General features: G+C 43.9%; 1 protein-coding gene across 7 annotated transcripts in view; it reads left to right on the top strand.

The window, feature by feature from the left end:
• Nucleotides 1-19,335, top strand: part of HLCS (holocarboxylase synthetase) — a 238,033-nt gene that overhangs the window by 204,303 nt on the left and 14,395 nt on the right. The gene's annotated exons all lie outside the window — the stretch shown is intronic.

Below are 19,335 nucleotides of genomic sequence, written 5' to 3' on the forward strand. Positions count from 1 at the left end.
ACGTTAAGCTCCGTTTACTGTTCTTGGCTTTATGAGGGTCATTTGCTGGGACCCGGTTTAGCAGTAGGTCTAGAGGTGTGTCCGTCCTTGGGTTCTGCAGGAGAAGTCACTCGGCCCCCTCTGTGGACACAGGGGGGCTGTGCTGTGTCGAGTGCGTGACAGGCGGGCCCAACGCATCGTGAGCTCAACATGCCCTCAGTTCTACCCCTTCTGCGTGTTCCTTGGGGGATGTGCTGCTGGATGCTTCTCGAAGCCTTGAGCGTGGGTGCAGACGGGTGTGCACGGTACAGCGGCAGGAAGACAAAGTATCACGGTCTCCAGGAAGTGCCACAGTTTTGACTTTTCTGGGGAGTGGTCACCCAGGAGTTTACTGGGGGCTTGAGGGAATTGGGTGAATCTAGCAAAATAAAAACAGAATCTTCCTGTGATCAGAACTGAGCCAAGCAAGGGATGAAAGCAAAAAAGAAGCACAAGGCAGTGGCATTTGCCCAAGGAGTCCTGTCGGCCCCCCACCCCCCAAACCCCCGAACCGTGGATGGGCCAAGGACAGAGACCAAGGGCAGCGCCCGGCTTGCTCACCAGCACAGGTGAACTGTGTGTTTACCACCTGGCAGACAGCTTCATCAGGTGTTTTTACAGGCCTTTCCTTTATTTCTTTTTAAAAATTTTTAATGTTTTTATTTTTGAGAGAGAGAGAGACAGACAGAGCGTGAGCAGGGGAGGGACAGAGAGGGAGACACAGAATCTGAAACAGGCACCAGGCTCCAAGCTGTCAGCACAGAGCCCGATGGGGGCTCGAACCCACAAACTGTGAGATCATGACCTGAGTCGAAGTCTGGTGCTCAACCAACTGAGCCACCCAGATGCCCTGTCATGGGGCCTTTTCTTTTAATCTAACTGAGGGAAGACAAGATGATTCCTCTTTCTCCAGAATATCCTGAGCACCTCAGACAAGGGTGACATGTGGCCTATTGTAAAATGGCCCAGAACATAGGAGCTGCCCCTTCTCCTAGAAGAGATGCTGCCAAGGAGCCTTCTCTCCCTTCCATCATGTCAGCTTGACAGCGGGAGGGATCCGACGTTAGCTGAATGCCCACAGTGTGCCCGGGGTCTGCTCAGGGTACCTGTGCAGTGTGACACATTTATTATCAGAGGGTTATAGGGAAGGGTCTGGGCTTATCTGTGAGGAGCCTGGGGCTCAGCATAGACAGGTGACCCCCATGAGTGCCCCCAGCAAAGGACCTGCACCAGGTTTGCTGTGATGCTGGGTGTGACAGAGGATCCTGCACCAGCTGCCCCTCGACGGGGACAGACCAAGTGCTGTTCGGTGGTGGCTGGAGTCCCAACCGCCCAGAACTCCCCAAGAGACTGGCGCTTAATTGCCAGTTTCTGCGTAAGATTAAAGTGGCGCCTTATCCCACCGCTCCCCAGGGGGCACTTTTGGAAGAGCATCCCAGACTGAGTTATACCAGGACTTGGAGTGGAGGTGACAGTGTCCTAGGCAAACCAGCATGTACACACACACACACGCGCGCAAACACACACACACACACACACACACACACACACACACACACACACATACATATACACACACAGCCAGCTGAAAAATCTAAGTCTATATTCTTGCAATTTGTTCAGTACTCCGTGGCCTTGATAAGTTCCAGCTTTGGGCCATGGCCGAAGCCAGAGCTGTGCATATGAAATTATTACCTACAAAGGCGAGCTTATTTCCTACACGTGTTCACATCTTTAAGTGCAATCTGGGTTTGCCGCGCTTTGACCTGCCCCCACCACGAAGCCAGCCGTCTCCCCTTGAACTCTGGCCCCTCGTGTTGTCCTTCCCTCGTAGGTGGTCCACATCGCCTCATGTCACTGATTATCCTTCCCGTGAAGTCTTTTCTCCCCAGTTTGATTATACATTCAGCGAGAAATGCAACTTCACTTAAGATTCTTTTGCATTCCTCCATATATCTAAAGTGGCATTTTAAGTATTAGGAACCCAGTAAATAAATATTTGTTATTAAAAACTCCACTCCGTTGACTTACCCTGTCATTGTTTCTGATGGTTCAGGATGCCTTTAAAGTTGTTGTTGTTTAAGAAAAATGAAACAAAATGCATGGAAAAGATTTATGTATTTGGTTGGGGGAGGGGGAAATTAAACTTCTCATAATAGTTTTTAAATTAAATTTCGTACTTGTCCAAATCCTTTCCTTCTCCACCCCTTCCTCTGATATCCCTCACTCATTAAAGCATAGGATTTTGATGGTATTCACAGGGAAGCTGATTTACTGGAATAAAGAAGTTCTTTAAGTTTTAAATTTTGGAACATTCCCAGTGTGTCTGAACCCGGGTTTCAGATTTTACTGGCATTTTGTTGGCAGGGCGGTCTTTGGAGCCCGTCCTTATTTTGAGCATGTTTCCTGACACCTTTGGCGGTATGGCACTATGTTTTTTAGATTTAAAAAAAAAAAAAAGTTTAAATAGGAAAGCATATATAAACATATACAGAAGATTGATTATAAAATGTCAAGCAAAATAAAAGGGTGGTTAAAAACTCTCTAAAATTAACAAACGGGAAGCACTTTCTTTTTAAAGGGGCAGTTGAAGGCAGGATGAGGTAGTTATCCGGAGAGAAGATTTCCAGGAAACCCCAGGAAAAGCTGACTTTTCCTTTCTGTTCATTCTCCTCTCCATGCACGAGTGTCTTATTGAAATAAGGTCAAGGAGACTGTACCTCCTGCTGTGCTGGGCACATGGTCGCTACCTGTAGTCATCAGGGAGACAGATGTTACCCAGCTGAGATGTGGGGAGACTGACAGAGGGGAGGACAAGGGGACAGGACCCTCCCCGGGTTGAGGGTGTCTCCAGAGACCAGCCACACAGGGAATCCCGTGCCACTCGGGGCCTGAAACGGTATTTTCCAGAGCCCGTGGGAAGATCTGTGAGAGGAGAGGCCGAGGCCCGGTGTTGGGAGAAAGTGAGTGAGACCCTCTGAATCCTAAAGCCGACGTCCCATTTCGTGAGGACACCTGAAGAGTATTTCCATGAAGACCAGGAAGCCCACTGTCTCCACTTCTACTTAACATCATCCTAGGGATTTATTAGCCACTTTGGGTAGACAAGTGAAGTCAAATAGAGGTGTACAAATTGAAAAGGAAGTGAAGCTGTCTCTGTTTGCAGCCGATGCGATAGCATGCCTGGGAAATCTTAGAGAATCGACGGTAAAATTCGCTGCAACAATAAAGGAATTCAGCAAGAGAACAGGATATTACATGGCCTGCCAGCACGGAGCCTCACCAGAAGCCGGCCTCAAGGGGCCAACAGAGTTGGGTAGAAAATGGAATTGGGGAGAGGGGGTGGTTGGAAAATAACCATTTGAACAAAAATCTGTTCTAGAATTGAATTGTGAACCAGGTTTAGTTCATGGGGGCCGTAAACCCAGCATATCATGGAGCAAAGCCGTGCATTAAAGAAAGAGGCCCCTTGTCCCAGTGAATGAAGAGTTAAGCTGGTGCTAAGCTTCCTCGTGGAACGAGCTGGGGCATGTTGCTTGATCTCTGGCAGGGTGGGGAGCAAGGAGGGCTCTGGAGAGAGGCCTGAGCCTCCAGAGGGAAAGAGGAAGGGTGATACTCAGGGCAGCAAGGTGGTGACAGAAGCAATGTTTTTGAGGCCAGCTGGCAGGGGCAGGAAATTCTTGCTCATAATTATCCTTGAAGCAGCGATGGTACTGGGGTGGAAAAAGGGGCCCGGCGAGGGCCTGAGTGGCAGGGTGAAGCCTCACTTTCTAGAGGAAGAAATTCATTACCTTCATGTTGCTTTGTCTGCCCAGCTGTTTCAACAGCCCCTTGGCTCTGTAGGTGGAGAAACTGTTTGAGTTTTTATGTAAATTGGTGAAGAGAGACTGGCATTTTTGAAACAAGAATGCATACAGAGTAGGGAAAACACCTACTCAGACAGGCAAGGCCGAGCTAATGACCTGTGGCACAAGCGTGGTAGCTGTTTCAGTTCTTAACAATGCCAAGAACCCCCATTCTGATACTACACTCTGGATGTACATTTTCATAACTTGCCAGAAAAACTTACAGCCCCCAGGGCCATCAAAGTTATACAACTAGAAAGCACGTGTTAAGAGACCGGTGGCATTTCCGCCTTCAGATTTTGTTTTGATAGAAGAGATTTTTTGGTAGTGACTCAGGGAGTGGGCCTCTGAGCCAAGCAAACCTGGTTAACTGTTCTGGGACCTCACCAGGCCATTAACCTGGGCAGCCTCCACTTCCTCGTGAGTGAAAGGAGACCACATGGTGATGACCGTCACGGGAGTGTTTAAGTGAGAAAAATCGCCCATACTAAGGGCCCAAGAGCACGGTTGGGTGCTCGGGAAGTGGGACCATTGGATAATGCGGTAATCTTGTTGTACTTTCTGAGGACCTGCAGATGCCATTCTTTACCTGTGGTTGAAGATATGTGACTTGTTAATCAATTTGCTTACGAGGCCTTGGAGAAATTCTTGAGGTCAGTGGGAAGATGGTACTGTGTTGGCTGGTGTACTTACTGTCAGAATGAGGTAGGCTCTAGAGTGCATGGGTGAGAGAGAGAGGGGGAGTGAGGGAGGGAGAGAGAGAGACTGACCGACCGAGCCCTTAACATGCTTGGTGGAGCTGAAAACTAGTCAGGCCTGACATCTGGTGACCGTGAGTGATGCCAGTCTAGGGGAACAGAACACTAACAAGGAACTCAGACATTTCCAGTTCACAGCCTTGTATACGGTGGCGCTCTCTGGCGCACACTTTCTGTCTGACTGCCAATCCCTTATGCCTTTACCCTGGCCCCTTGTCCTCAACTGTGAATCACCACCTTAGCTCTAGAAGATAAAACCTCTTCATTTGTGGGCATGTTCCTGTGTTATCTCAGAGGGTAGAAAAAGAATGCAATCCTCTATTTCACTAGTTGTGATGGCCAGAGGAGAGAGGGGAGTCCTTTATGTTGTAGCTCTGGGGATTTTTCAAGAAACACAGTTGGGTTTTTGTTTTTGTTTTTTGTTTTTTAAAGTCATTGAGAAATACCTTTTGGTGCACTGGTTTCAGGACACCAGGCTTTGGACCAGCTGCATCCTAATTACCTAGAGCATACCCAAGCTTTGGCCCTGGAGATTGGGATTTGATGCATCTAAGATGAAGCCTTAGCATCTATTTGTTTTGTTTTGTTTTGTTTTGTTTTAACTCTGCAGGTGGTTCCATGTGCAACTTTGTTAGAAGACCGAGCTGTAGAGGCGACTTTGATTCTATGACCTTGATTGTCTGGGCAGATCCCACATTTTTTTTTTTTTTTTAATTTTTTTTTTTTTTAACATTTATTTATTTTTGAGACAGAGAGAGACAGAGCATGAACAGGGGAGGGGCAGAGAGAGAGGGAGACACAGAATCCGAAACAGGCCCCAGGCTCCGAGCTGTCAGCACAGAGCCCGACGCGGGGCTCGAACTCACGGACCGTGAGATCGTGACCTGAGCCGAAGTCGGACGCCTAACCGACCAAGCCACCCAGGCGCCCCTGGGCAGATCCCACATTTGTTGAGCTTGGTGGTTTCTAGCAAAGACGGAGTCATCTGTTAAAATTGAGTGAAAAGTATAGCACAAAACATCTAAATAGGATCTCAGTTTTTTCTAAAGTTTCTAATGGAGATGATTGACAGTCTGAAAATGGTTTCCTTTTTGACCTCTGGCTTGTTACACATGAGGAATGCTCTGTGGAATGTCAGGGGACTTGGTCATTCTGGCTGATCGCTACCAGACCTGGTCCATAACTTCCTGAGAAAGTCCAGTGTCTGTCTAGCCTGACCAGGGTGAGGTGAAAGCCTCCGTTCAAGGTTTGTAGGCTTAAATTCCTTAACCTAGCCCATGTTAATGGGACTCATTGCCTTGATCCCCACGTGTTGCAAATGACCCACATAGAGCTACAGGTGCAAAGAGATTTGATGCAGACTAGGAGTACTAAAGCCATTTCGAGAACAAATAGAAAAGGCTTCCCTAGGAATTGTTCTATAGGATCATTAGCCAAAACTATTTAGTCTTGTTGATAGGCAGGACTCCAGTAGAGAAATTAAAAAAAAAAATTCAGAATCTCTTTAATGGAGTAAATGTTGCTACTTAAATCTGTTAAAGACAACACAAAAAATTACAGACCAGTATCACTTCTGAGCATCGATACAGACATAATAAATATTAACAAGACAGAATCCAACACTACGTTAAGAAAGTAATGCCCCATGATTAAGTATCTTTTCCAGGAATGCAAGGTTGGTTCAATACTGGAAAAAAAATAAATTGATACATTTATAGATATATTTGTTCATTAGTGTGTCAGTAGAGTGAAGGAGAAAAAGCATATTGTTATCTCCATAGATGCTGAATAAGCGTTTCATAAAACTCAGCATCCTGTCTTGATAAATACATTCCCAAATGGGAATTAATGGGTATTTTCTTAATATGATTGTGTGTGTGTTTGAGTACTAAAGATTGTGTCTTCTTTAGTGGGGGAACCGTAAAAACTGAGGGTTCCACTAAGGACAGAAACAAGGCAAGAATACTATCGCTACTTGTACTTAACGTAGTACTAAAGGTATTAGCCAATCCAAGTAGACAACAGATGCCAATTAGAGGCATAATTGAAAAGAAAGAAAAGCTATGTCTGTTTGCAGATGTCATTATAGTATGCCTGGGAAGGCTTAGAGAATCAATAATTCTTTAACTCCCACAATAAAAGATTTCAATGACAGAACAAGATATAAAATTAGCATGCGGAAATCGCTAGTCTTTGTATATGCAAACAATAATTGGCAAAGGATAGGTATGCCATTACAATAGCAACAAACAAGATAAAATAATTAGTGAGCTTAAAAATGTGTAAAATTTACATGAGATAACTTTAAAACATGCCTGAAATACACAAAAGTAACCTGGAAAAAATGTAAGACATTGCCTATTGATAGGACAATTTGACATCGTGAAGTATCAGTTCTCCCCAAGTTAATTTATAAATTTAATGCACTTGTACTAAAAATACCATGTTTTTACCCATTAAGCTAGACAAGTAGATGCTAACGTTCATTTAGAAATGTATGCAGTAATAGGAAAACAATGATAAAGAAAAACCATAAAGTGCTACTAGCCTTGCTAGATTTTAAAACGTGGTATAAAGCCTCTGTGATTAAAACAGTGTGATGCTGGCACATGAATAAATGGAGAGACCAGCAGAATGGAATAGGAAGTCCAGAAATAGACCCAACTAGGTATAGAAAAATGGTCTATGATAAAGGTGACCTCTCAAATTCCTAGGCCAAAGAAAGACTTTTTTTAAGTGTTTATTTATTTTTGAGAGAGAGACAGAGCATGAGCAGAGGAGGGGCAGAGAGAGAGAGAGACAGAATCCAGAGCAGGCTCCAGGCTCTGAGCTGTCAGCACAGAGCCCCATGCAGGGCTGGAACCCACAAACCGCAAGACTGTGACCTGAGCTGAAGTCGGATGCTCAACCGACTGAGCCACCCAGGCGCCCCAAGAAGGACTTTTTTTTTTTTTTTTTTTTTGAGAGAGAGAGAGAGAGAGAGAGAGAGAGAGAGAATCCCAAGCAGGCTCCATGTTGTCAGTGTAGAACCCAGCATGGGGCTTGATCTCATGAAGTGTGAGATCACGACCTGAACCAAAATCAAGAGTTGAATGCTTAACTAACTGAGCCACCTAGGTGCCCCCAAAGATAGATTTTTTTTTTTAACAAATGATCCTGAGACAATTTGATAGATATTTGGGGAAAAAGATAAAATCAGACCCATCCCTGTCACCATACATAAAAATAAACTCCAAATGGATCAGGGATCTCAACTTAAAGTGAAATCTTACAAATATCAGACACGAGTGGATGAGTTCCTATAGAATTTGGGTGTAGGGAAAGGCTCAGAAGACACAAAAGCAAGAGGCAGTAAAAGGTTGATATAGCTGACTACTACATAGATATAAAAAATCAAACAGTTTTCCATGGTAAAAAAAACACCATAAACAAAATTAAAAGATAAAGTGGTAAAGAATATTGGTAAGATGCCACAGATAAAGCACTATTATTCCCTGATATATAATGAACTCTTAAAAATAGGCAAAAGACAGGGCGCCTGGGTGGTTCAGTTGGTTAAGCATCCAACTCTTGATTTTGGCTCAGGTCACGATATCAAGGTTCCTGGGATGGAGCCCCATGTCGAGCCCCGCTGTCAGCACAGAGACTACTTGGGATAGTCAGTCTCTCTCTCTCTCTCTCTCTCTCTCTCTCTCTCTCCCCGCCCTCAAAAATAAATAAAACTTTAAAAAAATAGGTGAAAGATATGAACAGGTAGTTCACATACACTATATATATATGGCTCTTAAACATATGGAAACCTCACGTGTAAGAGACATGCAAATTACAACTACACTGAAAGCCATCTCACCTGGCAAAAATGAAAGCATGGGACATCATACTATACTGGTGAGGCTGTGTGGGAACAGGTATGCAATCTGTGGCTGGTTCATTAGTAATGCAAGGGAGTCTGGCAGCATCTAACAAAGCTACATGTGCATTTTCCTTATGATCTAGCATCCCACTCCTAGGAACTTATCGTGAAGATACACTTAAACAACACAAAAATACGTGAGAACAAGGGTATTCGTTATACTGTCTTTTGGAGACAACCTAAATGCCTGTTTGTAAGAGAGTGGTTGAATAAGCGATGCTACATCCACACAGTGGTGTACCCCTCAGTTTAGAAAAGAATGAAGAAAAGCTCAGTGAACTTAGAAAGCGTATTTCCTGGTTATAGTAAGTGGAAGAAAAAAAAGGGCAAAGAAGTATGTACAAAATGGTAACTTTCTAAAAGGGAATAAAGGGGGGGGGGCAGAAAATATGCATGCATCAGTTTATTTGTGCAGAAGGAAACATGGGAAGAATAAACCAGAAACTAGTGACGTTAGTTGAATTGTTATTTACAGAAAGGAGTTAGGAGAGATCCAGGTAGATGAGGTGAGTTGGGGAGTGGGACACTTCTCAGTATACGTCTCTATATAATTCTGATTCTTGGAACCGAGTTAAAAAAATAAGAAAGAAACAAAGATTGGAGGAGGGGGCCCATAATAGGATACATAAGTACAATTAAACCTAACCTCATTTCAGATGAATAACAACCACACTATAGTGAAAGCAACAAAGAACAAGCCCAGGGAATGTTTAAACACAATATTTGACTATATACCCTCAGGCTAAAGACAAAAAAGAACTATAGATAAATAGTGAAGGCTAGTTAGTAAGTTTGTTTTTCACAGTAGCATGGGTCAGCAATTCTGAAACCACTTTCTGTGTGTTACAGTACTGAGCAAATAAGTAAATGTATTTGAGATAATGGGAGCCAGATTTCTCCTTATTGGAGATGGAAGTTACAAATATAGAAAGGGGGAAAACAGAATGGACCTTGTGGTGTTGAATTGGAATTCGAGTTTTCAGTGGACTTCAATGGTTTTTAAGATGGATGGATGGATGGATGGATGGATGGATGGATGGATGGATGGATGGATGTTTGAACGGATGGATGGGTGGATGGCTTGGTGGATGGTCGGATAGATGGATGGATGGATGAGATGGGAGGAGGGGAGAAAGGAAGGAAGGAAACACACTTTCTAGCTATTTCCTCATACCCAGATCTGTTTTATAAATGTCATTTTTTGCTAAAAGGAACCAGAGCTCCATGGAGAAAAGGCTGATTCCAGGGCTAAGACTGAGAAAGTGAGCCTGGAACCTCATCTTATGCCAGAAAGTAAGGAAATGCTGAAAGATGACAGAGACGTGTCAGTAGGACACAGGAGCCAGCCTGAAGGAGCTGCCACTTGCCAAATCTGGGGTAATTTGAGCATCAAAGTAAATAGTGATAGGAAAATATTTAGTCTGTTAAATAAAATATGAATCTACAAATCCATTCTGATATAAATAAATAAGTGGGGAGACAAAAAAAAAAAAAAAAACCTCTTCCTTATAATAGCATCCCATCAAGTACATATGGAATCAGAAAATCATTATTTGGCAACCATCAAATAAATAATCTATTCAAGCAAGATTCATCCACAGATGCTGAAACCAGTAGGTTAAATCTGATAAGAAACATGATATTTATCTCCCCACAAGTACTTATTAGCTAACAGTGGAAAAACAGTAACTTTACATGGAAAACCTGGCACACACCGCTTAACCAAGTGGATCGGAGTTAACTCACCAACACTGGGACAAGGCGACTCCATGTGCCTCCTGATGTGGTGCACCAAGAAGGACACAGCCTCACTAAGAACTCTGTTCCTGCCCCCAAGTGCTGGCCTGAATCTCATTGTGAGATTTCAGATCATCTGAATCAAGAGACATTTTACAAAATAACTGTAATGTCTTTCTTCCACTCTTCAAAAACGTCTAGATCGTGAAAGACAAAGTGAGACCAAAGAACTGAACCCAGTTGAAGGTAGCCAAGGAGACATGGTAACGAAATGCAACAAATGATCTGGATGTACCCTAAACCAGCAAGAAGACCATGCTTTACTGCCAAGGTCATTGTTAGCACAGTGGGTAAAATTTGAATAAATTCTGTAGATGAGATCAGGAGTTGGCAGACTACGGTCTTCAGGCCAAATCTGGCTTGCTGCCAGTTTTTGTACCACTTGAGAGCTCAGAATGGTTTTTCACAGTTTTAAATGATTGGGAAAAAAAAAATGAATAAAATCTATATGACATTCTGGAAAAGGCAAAATGGTAGAGGTAATAAAAAGATCAGTGATTGCCAGGGTTGGGAGGAGGAAAGGAGGGATGAATAGGTGGGGTGCAAAGGATTCTCAGGGCAGTGAAACTATTCTATATGGTACTGTAATGGTGGATAGAGGGCATTATACATTTGTCCAAACCTATAAAACTGTGCAGTACAGAGACTGAACTTAATATTAAACTGTGGCCTTTAGGGACACCTAGGTGGCTCAGGCAGTCAGCGTTTGACTCTTGATTTTGGCTCAGGTCATGATCTCCACTGAGTGTGGAGCCTGCTTAAGATTCTCTCTCTCTCTCTCTCTCTCTCTCTCTCTCTCTCTCTCTCTCTCCCCCATGCCCTGCTCATGCATGTGCTCTCTCACTCTCTTTCTCTGTCTCTCTCAAAAAATATTTAAAACTGTGGCCTTTAGTTAATAATAATGTATCAGTGTTGGTTCATCTGTTTTAACGACCATACTACACTAAGACAAGGTGGTAGTAATAAGGAAGCAAGTGCAGGGAGTGAAGGTGCCTAAGGGAATTCTGTACATTCTGCTTAGTTTTCTGTAAACCCACAGCTGCTCAAAAAATAAAGTCTACGATTTTTTTTTAAATACTATATTGTGATGCATGAGCTGTATATGAAAGTTAAATTTCTGTGTCTATAAAGTTGTGTTGAAATAAGTAAGCCACACTTAACTTATTTACAGGTTGTCTACACCTGCTTTTTGTGCCTGGATAGCAGAGTTGAACAGTTGCAACAGAAACCCAGTGGCTCCCAAAGACTAAAATATTTACTATCTGGCTTTTCACAGAAGGAGTTTGCTGACCCCCAGATTAGATAATAGTATTGTATCAGAATATTAAATTCCCAAGTTTGATCATTGTATTCTGATTACATAAAATCCTTGATATTTAGGAAAGATACACTGACATATAGAGAAATAAAGAGATGTTATGACTGCAACTTGCATGTAATTCAGGGAAAGAATTATGGATGGAAAGACAGATGGAACAGGCTCTGTGCTTAAAAAGCTAACATTTAGGAAATCTGGGTGCTGGGTGAAAGTCATGTAGGAGTTCCTCCTACTGTCCTGCAGCTTTTCTGCTAGTCTGATACTATTTCAAAGAGAAAGGTTCAAAACAAAAGCAAAATAGCATGAGCCTTAGAACCAGCCAGAACTTGATTTGAGTTCCTGACCTGCTGGCTCTGTGGCCCTACAGAAATGGTTTCACTTTTCCAACACCGTATCTTTGTCTGACTTGTGAAGCTTAGATGAGATACTGCGTGTGAAGTGCCACTCATAGCATAAAAATTCGGCATCAGTTGTGGACAAGTTGAAAGTCTACCCAGTGCCTGCAGGGAAACGGTTCCCAGATGTCTGCTCACCATGTGGTCAAGATGCGTCAGCGCCTGTCTTCTGAAACAGCAGCCACGTCTCACAGCAGAAGGCCTCTGTTGGGGTAGATGACTCATGGTAATGGCCGTGGACACGCTCCCTGAGGAGCCCCCCACCTTCAGCCACAGATGATGGACTCTGATTGGCTTGAGCCATGGGTTGAGATCCTATAATCTGGTGACCTGTAGCGGAGGGGCTTAGCACGTGGTCTGAGTGCCCGTGTGTGGTTGTACAGCAAAGGCTCACGTCCAGAAGGTGAGGAGCTAGGATCAGGACCACCGTTGAGGCATGGTCATAGAGGTCGCAGTGGGTGCCATGACGATCTCCATCTACACAAGCCTGGTTGTCCATCTGCAAATTCTGTAACTGCACTGGTCTAAAGTGGAAGGAGGTGATGCCCAGACATCCATTATTTATGTTACAGTGTCACGGGTGAGAAACCGTGGTTTGTGTTCATCTTGATTGAATAATACGGGCCAACAGCAATAAATCTTGGTCTAACTAGACAGGTGCCTCGTTATGAAAGCTGAATCCACAGGACCCCTTCCCTGTGAACAATGAAGTGATTTAGCAGTAGCGTAGATGCTATTATGATGTTGGAGATGGGGAAGATTAGCCGGAAACCTATGAGTGGTGGTTATGTTAGGAGATACAGAAATTAAACAGCATTTCCAGGAGAGGGTCTGACCCACAGCATCCTTCAACAGAGGTACAGGTGGGGCTTCTGCTTCTGGGGAGCGCTGGAGGGGGGTTGCGATGTGGTGTTCTTGAACAGTCCAAATTCCCATTTCACCTATAATTGAAATACTCATCCAGTTATACACTGAAAGAGAGAAAAGGGTATATAATATAAGTAAACTTTACATTTACTTATTCTAGGGGTTGACTGAGAACAGGTTGTTATAGCGTTAAATGTCAAAGCCAGAAGGTAATGAAAATATGTTAATAAAACTGTTGTGTGCCTGTGTGCATGAGTGGCTGAAATTATTCACGAGTAATAATAACCTGAAGAAAGTGCTGCCTTTAAAAAGTCAACCAAATTGTTAGCTCACCCAACTGTTTATAGCTTTGCTAAGTGGGTTCAGAGACCCAAGATCTAAAAGGGAATATTTTGCAACCCCAGTTACTGGTGTTAATCTAAATGCTTTGTAGCCCTATGTTTAGATGTTAGTGCTTTGTAGATAGAAGCGGGAGAGGGGGTGAGAGGTACAGAGGAGAGGCATTATCTAGAATTTTTGAGGAGTGCTAAAACACACACACATTTGGGGAGTCTGGGTGGCTCAGTCGGTTGTGCACTGAGAATCTGCTTGGGATTCTCTCCCCTCGCCCCCGCCCCTTCCTCTCTCTGTCAAAATAAATAAACTTTAAACACACGCGCGCGCACGCACACACACACACACACACACACACACACACACACACACACACACTCACTCCACTGGTCCTCCCTCTCCCTGACCACCCTCTTTATCCCCAAGAGGGGGTCATAGGACAGTAGGAAGCTGTAGGATCCATGCAACAAAGAGGAAGTGCTCTATTTAAATACCCACCCAGTGTCAAACCACCACATGTGTTCTGTCTTCTTCCTACCGGAACCAGATTTCCTAGGTGACTGGAGAGATTCAGAGAGACGAAGCCCCTTACTTGATGGTTAGTTCTGTCAACACTGGGATTTGAATTTGAATCTTGATCTGATTCCCTTGGTCTGACTCTGCTGCACTGTGGTGTTTTCAGAGTTCCTCAGGAACCTTTCCTTTCCTGTCCTGCCAGGAGCAGTAGCCACCCCATGCCCCAGTTCCTGGATGGCACTGTGCATCTTTGGGACTGTCAATCTCAGCTTTGCACCCACATGCCTAGCCACTTGTTCAGAAGTCACCAGTGTGTCTCCAGGCATCACAGAGCCCTCTGGACCGACCCCTTACTCCATGTGTTGTAGTTAAAAAAAAATAGTTAAGCAGTTTTTCTTAAAAAAAAAAAAAAAAAAAAACGGGCACCTGGGTGGCTTAGTAGGTTAAGCGTCTGACTTCAGCTCAGGTCATGATCTTGCAGTTTGTGAATTTGAGCCCTGTGTCGGGCTCCGTGCTGACAGCTCAGAGCCTGGAGCCTGCTTCAGATTCTGTGTCTCCCTCTCTCTCTCTGCCCCTCCCCAGCTCGTGCTCTGTCTGTCCCTCTCTCTCAAAAATAAATAAAAACATTTAAAAATTTTTTTAAAAATGCGTGTTCTTACATTGAAGACAACTTTAAAAAAAATTAAGAAAATTGACTCCTAGAGTCAGACTTTTTCAAAATGAAAATATCTTGATATTTTAGCTTTTTAACTTAAAAAAAAGTCTTCCTGAACTAATGGTTGGTGTTTGCAATGTAATATATTAAAAAAAAATTTTTTTTTAAGTTTCCGAAGTGAAGTTTAGCGCCGTTTCCTTTGAACTATGCAGACGTCCGCAGGGTTGTGCGTAGTGGGAGCACCTCTTCCAGTAAAGCTTTTAAAAGTCAGAAACGGTGACTGAATGAATGTCTGGCTTCCTGGGTCCTCCTCCCCCTGCCTCATCCCTACCCCCCCTTAATTGGGTTATTTTTTACGTATAGAAAACGGGAGGGGGACTATCTGAGAATGCGTGTTTCCGAAAGGCAAGTAAAGGGAGGGGTCAGAACTGAGAATACCAGGGGGAAGACGTCAAAGAAAAGACACAGCGTGTGCACCAGGAGCAAGAGTGGGTGAAGGCCCCCCACGCTCCGAAGATGCCGGTGGCCACACGCATGCCACCCCCCGAGCCCAGCGGCAATCTGTGCAGGGACAGGAGGCAGACTCAGCCTGCCCGTTGCACAGGGCACACGCTCCCCAGGGAAGGACGGCAAGGGACCGGCACAGCCATACGTGCAGCGTTCGAGTTATGGGGGATCCTTACAGGGAGCCTGCTACCGCTCAGTCGGCTGGCAGTCTGCCGTCTCTGGAAAGGAAGAGAGTGCTCCCCAGCTAGTGAGCTGGCGGACGCATGCTTCACCTAAGGAAGCAAAGTTGAGTTTCAATAAATCTTCTTTTAAATAGCATTTTTTCCTGATTGTACAATGAGTGCACTCCCAGTGCAGAAACACTGGAAAATTCAGAGAAGTATAAAGAAGGAATTCAAAACCACGTGAAATCTTACCACCCAGAGACCGCATGAGACAGCATGGAGGAGTCAACATCACCACGTATTGGTTCCACCTCCACCTTCTGGAGGTAACAACCCCTGTTGATGTGTGTCCTGTGTTTTTCTCTAAATGCACACAGGAATGGACAGCTTACATAAAAGGGGATCGCACGTGCTGTTTTCACGCATTCCCTTTTTATTGTCTGTAAGATTAAAATATCAGTAAGATATCAATCAAATAAGGTATCAATAAGATGTCCATAACTATACATCCGCAACGTCCTTTTAATAGTTCCACAGTCAGGAATTTCTCCAATCATCAGGAAACCTATTTTGTAAAATATATCTATGTGTATTTGTTTAAAAGGGGGGGAAGGTCTAGGAGAATATGCACTTTTAATGAGAAGAGGGACTTATTTTCTGCTCTGCACTTTTCTGTATTTTTTTTTTTTAAATGAATACACTCCTCAAAATAACCAGAGCTAATATTGTGGTATATTTCTTAACAGTTTTAAAAAGGGTATTTTAAAACATCTTTTAGAATAATGCTGTATATAGGGTTTTGCGTCATAATTTAATCAGCTGAAGGAGTCCAGTGGACATTTGCGTGTATCACAGATGGCTACATGATAGGTTTTCATGTGAGGATGCTATGATTTTTTTCATTCCTTTATTGATAGACCGTTCATATTGTTTCTGATTTTCACGTAAAGCTGTGATGAATAGTTGTGCCCTGAATTATTTTGTTTCTCTGTCTGAATACGCCTTAGGATTTATACCTAGAAGGACAGTCACCAGGTCAGAAAGCATAAAGTTTTTAAGGCTGATTGCTTATGAACAGACTGGTTTCACGAATTTCTACTTCTTAATACTATCAAATAAGCTTTTGCTCATAATAAAACGGGTGCTGTTGATAACTCTGTCTTATTTAATTTTAAAGCAGATCTTTTAGTTCTTTTCTTGGAAATATTGATGAAGAATTAATTACAAATATTATATCTAAACATAAAAGCCATGGTTTTTTTGCCAGAATTTTTCAGCATAATTTTTTTAATGTTTATTTATTCTTGAGAGAGAGAGAGACAGAGCATGAGCGGGGGAGGGGCAGAGAGAGAGGGAAACACAGAATCCAAAGCAGGCTCCAGGCTCTGAGCTGTCAGCGCAGAGCCTGACGTGGGGCTCGAACCCACAAGCAGTGAGATCATGACCTGAGTCTAAGTCAGATGCTTAACCAATTGAGCCACCCAAGTGCGCCAAATTTCAGCATAATTTTTAAAGGTGACCAGTCATCTTAAAGGAAAGTTTTAAAATAAAAAATCATCCTATAACACCTAATAAGTAATAAAGCCTGAATAAATCTCACTCCGTTTTCTGTGAATTTTACATAGTTGGAATAAAAGTATATGTAGGTTTTTGTATACTGCTTTTTAATGTTTTTATTTATCTTGAGAGAGAGAGAGAGCAAGTGTGTAAGCGTGTGCTCAAGCTGGGGAGCGGCAGAGAGAGAGGGAGAAGAGAATCACAAGAAAGCTCTGTGTTGTGAGCACAAAGTCCGACATGGGGCTCAGCCTCACAAACCATGGGATCATGACCTGAGCCGAAATCAAGAGTCAGAGGCTTAACTGACTGAGCCACCCAGGCGCCCCTGTATACTGCTTTTTTATTTAGCAGCGTGTTGCAAGCATTTCTTTCGTGTTACCACATACTCTTCATAACCACCCTATTTAATGGGAGTTATTCCATTGACTTCATGTACCACAGTGTCCTCATTTCCCTATTGAACACATGGGCTATTCCCACAGTTGTATAGCTCTTGGTAAATGTGGACTGACTGTTTCCTTAGGTCTGAATCCCCAAAATGGATTGAATGGGTCTGAATTTAATTTAATTTTTATTCCTTAAAGATTTTCACACAGGTTCATACCGGCCTGTCCTCTAGATCAGTCTTAATTATTGAGGCTTTATTCCAACGGTGAAATTCGGGACGTTCCCGTTGGCCGAGCACCCACGAGGTGCTGTGATGTCCTTAGGAACCGAAGTGGTCACATTTGCAAAGTGACCTTTTGAGGTCTGGATGTTGGAGACTCCAGAGAAGAGTAGAAAAACAGAGCGCTTTTCCGGCATGCCCCGCCAGTACCCAAGTGAGTGCCTTCAGCTACCACTCACAGAAACCTTTTATTCCACAGCCTTCGCAAACAAGGACAGAAAATATACAGCAGCAGGGGCATAATCATTATGTAACCTCATCCTTTTTTTTTTCTTTCTTTCTTTCTTTTTCTGTTTCCTTTTGTGAGAACATCATCAACTCAGGATGGAAATGCATTTATGGTACCTCCTTTCTGCTAAAGCAAACTCTAGCGGCTTCATTTTCTGAAATGCAAAATTCGCGAAGTTCATAAATGCTTCTTTGTTGACCGTAAGCCGTGTGGTTTGGCCCCCAGAGTTATCTCAGATAGCACAAATAAATCTGGCGGCCCCTGGTTGTCTCAGACCGCGTATTACCTCCTTCCCTCGTTGTCTCCCTCTTGCAGAATTTCCTCCTGGCCTTCAGCTGCACAAACTCCGTCTTCTCATCAATATGCCCTGTTAACTGCTGCCAAACCTCCAGCAGTTGAGTGCATATGTTCCCTTAATCATTTCTCTTTGTTCTAGAAGTCTGTGTTTGGTTTCTAAACCTCCCCCATCCCCTCGCCTAATTCCACCATCACCAGCACTGGCTATCGACAGGACCGTGTTCTGTCTATGTGTTTATTTAAAGAACATCCTAGATTGCCTGCCATTGAGAGAGCTTTTGCAGTCTGCTCACAATGTGCTAAATCATCCCCCCCCCCCCCGCCTACTCCCCTAGAAAAGGTTGTTAGCTGCCCCCCACCGCCACCAGAACCCGTGGCCTTTGGAGCCCAGGTGAGGGGTTGCCGGAACTTTCTGGAAAGCGTGAAGTCCTGAGAAGACAGTGTTACCTCCCTGCATGGACAGAGATCCCTTCTCTGTTTTCCGCTGGTCCGACCCAAGAAAAGGACGCTTTATTCTTGGAGCCCAACATTGCATAGGAACAGTTGGTCTCAATGGGTTATTCATGGTGTCCAAGAGAAATACTTCTGGAGCTGTGTTTCATGTAAGATGGAAGGTGGGCTTGGCACGTCGACGCAGGCGGCCTGCTCTCTGGGAGTGCCCTGTGCCTGTCAGACCAGCCGGCCCCCACCCGGTGTGGCCAGGCTCTTCTTAGCAAGGAAAAGGGGTTTTCCGGGCCCCTTGCTACTGGGGTCCGCGCACATCAATGCCAAAGTCTGCCGGCCATGGTGCACAGAGAGACACTGTGCCGTTTCTCTACACTTTTAAGTGTGTTTCTTCTCTTACCATCTGTGGAGGCCCACCCCCTTCCCTGAGCCCCGATCGTGGTCTTTCTTCAGGGCCCTTTCTCCTCAGCACCTGGGGAGCAGGGTGCTATGGAACCTTGGAAACTGTTATTGGAAACTTCATACAAATACCGTCTCTCCATCATCCCTCCTCTCACCTCTTCCCTCTCCCGAAAGTACTTCACAGAGCCAGCAGCTGCACCCGCAGTGGGCAAACCTGATTTTTGCTTGGTTTAGTACATTCGACCATGAGCCTTGCCCACTCGGTACCTGGTCAGCAACTCCTGGGAACGCAGAGGAAAGTCTTCCTCACGCAGAGTTAAAATATGTAGAAAGTGGCTGGGAGAAAATTCTCAGTGTGAGGGATTTTTTTTTTTTCCCTCCTTTCCTTTTCTGGGGGAAAAAAAAGGTTAATACTGACTCATTTGGTGGAGATATAAGGCACTTTTCTACCTATCCCCAAAGGGAAGTTTGTATTCTTTTAAATGAAACCATTTTAAAAGCAGAACTCAAGCCTAAAATGATCCAAGGTTCTCCGGAGTTCTCAGAAGGTGTAGATTTATTTACTATAGTTAAAACATAATTAGTTCTCAGGGGATAGTGTATCTTTTAAACGGCTTTATTGCCACCATATTGGTTTTCTGAATAATCAGAAA

This window comes from Panthera leo, chromosome C2 (genome assembly GCF_018350215.1).
Source record: "Panthera leo isolate Ple1 chromosome C2, P.leo_Ple1_pat1.1, whole genome shotgun sequence".
In the NCBI taxonomy this organism is placed as follows: domain Eukaryota; kingdom Metazoa; phylum Chordata; class Mammalia; order Carnivora; family Felidae; genus Panthera; species Panthera leo.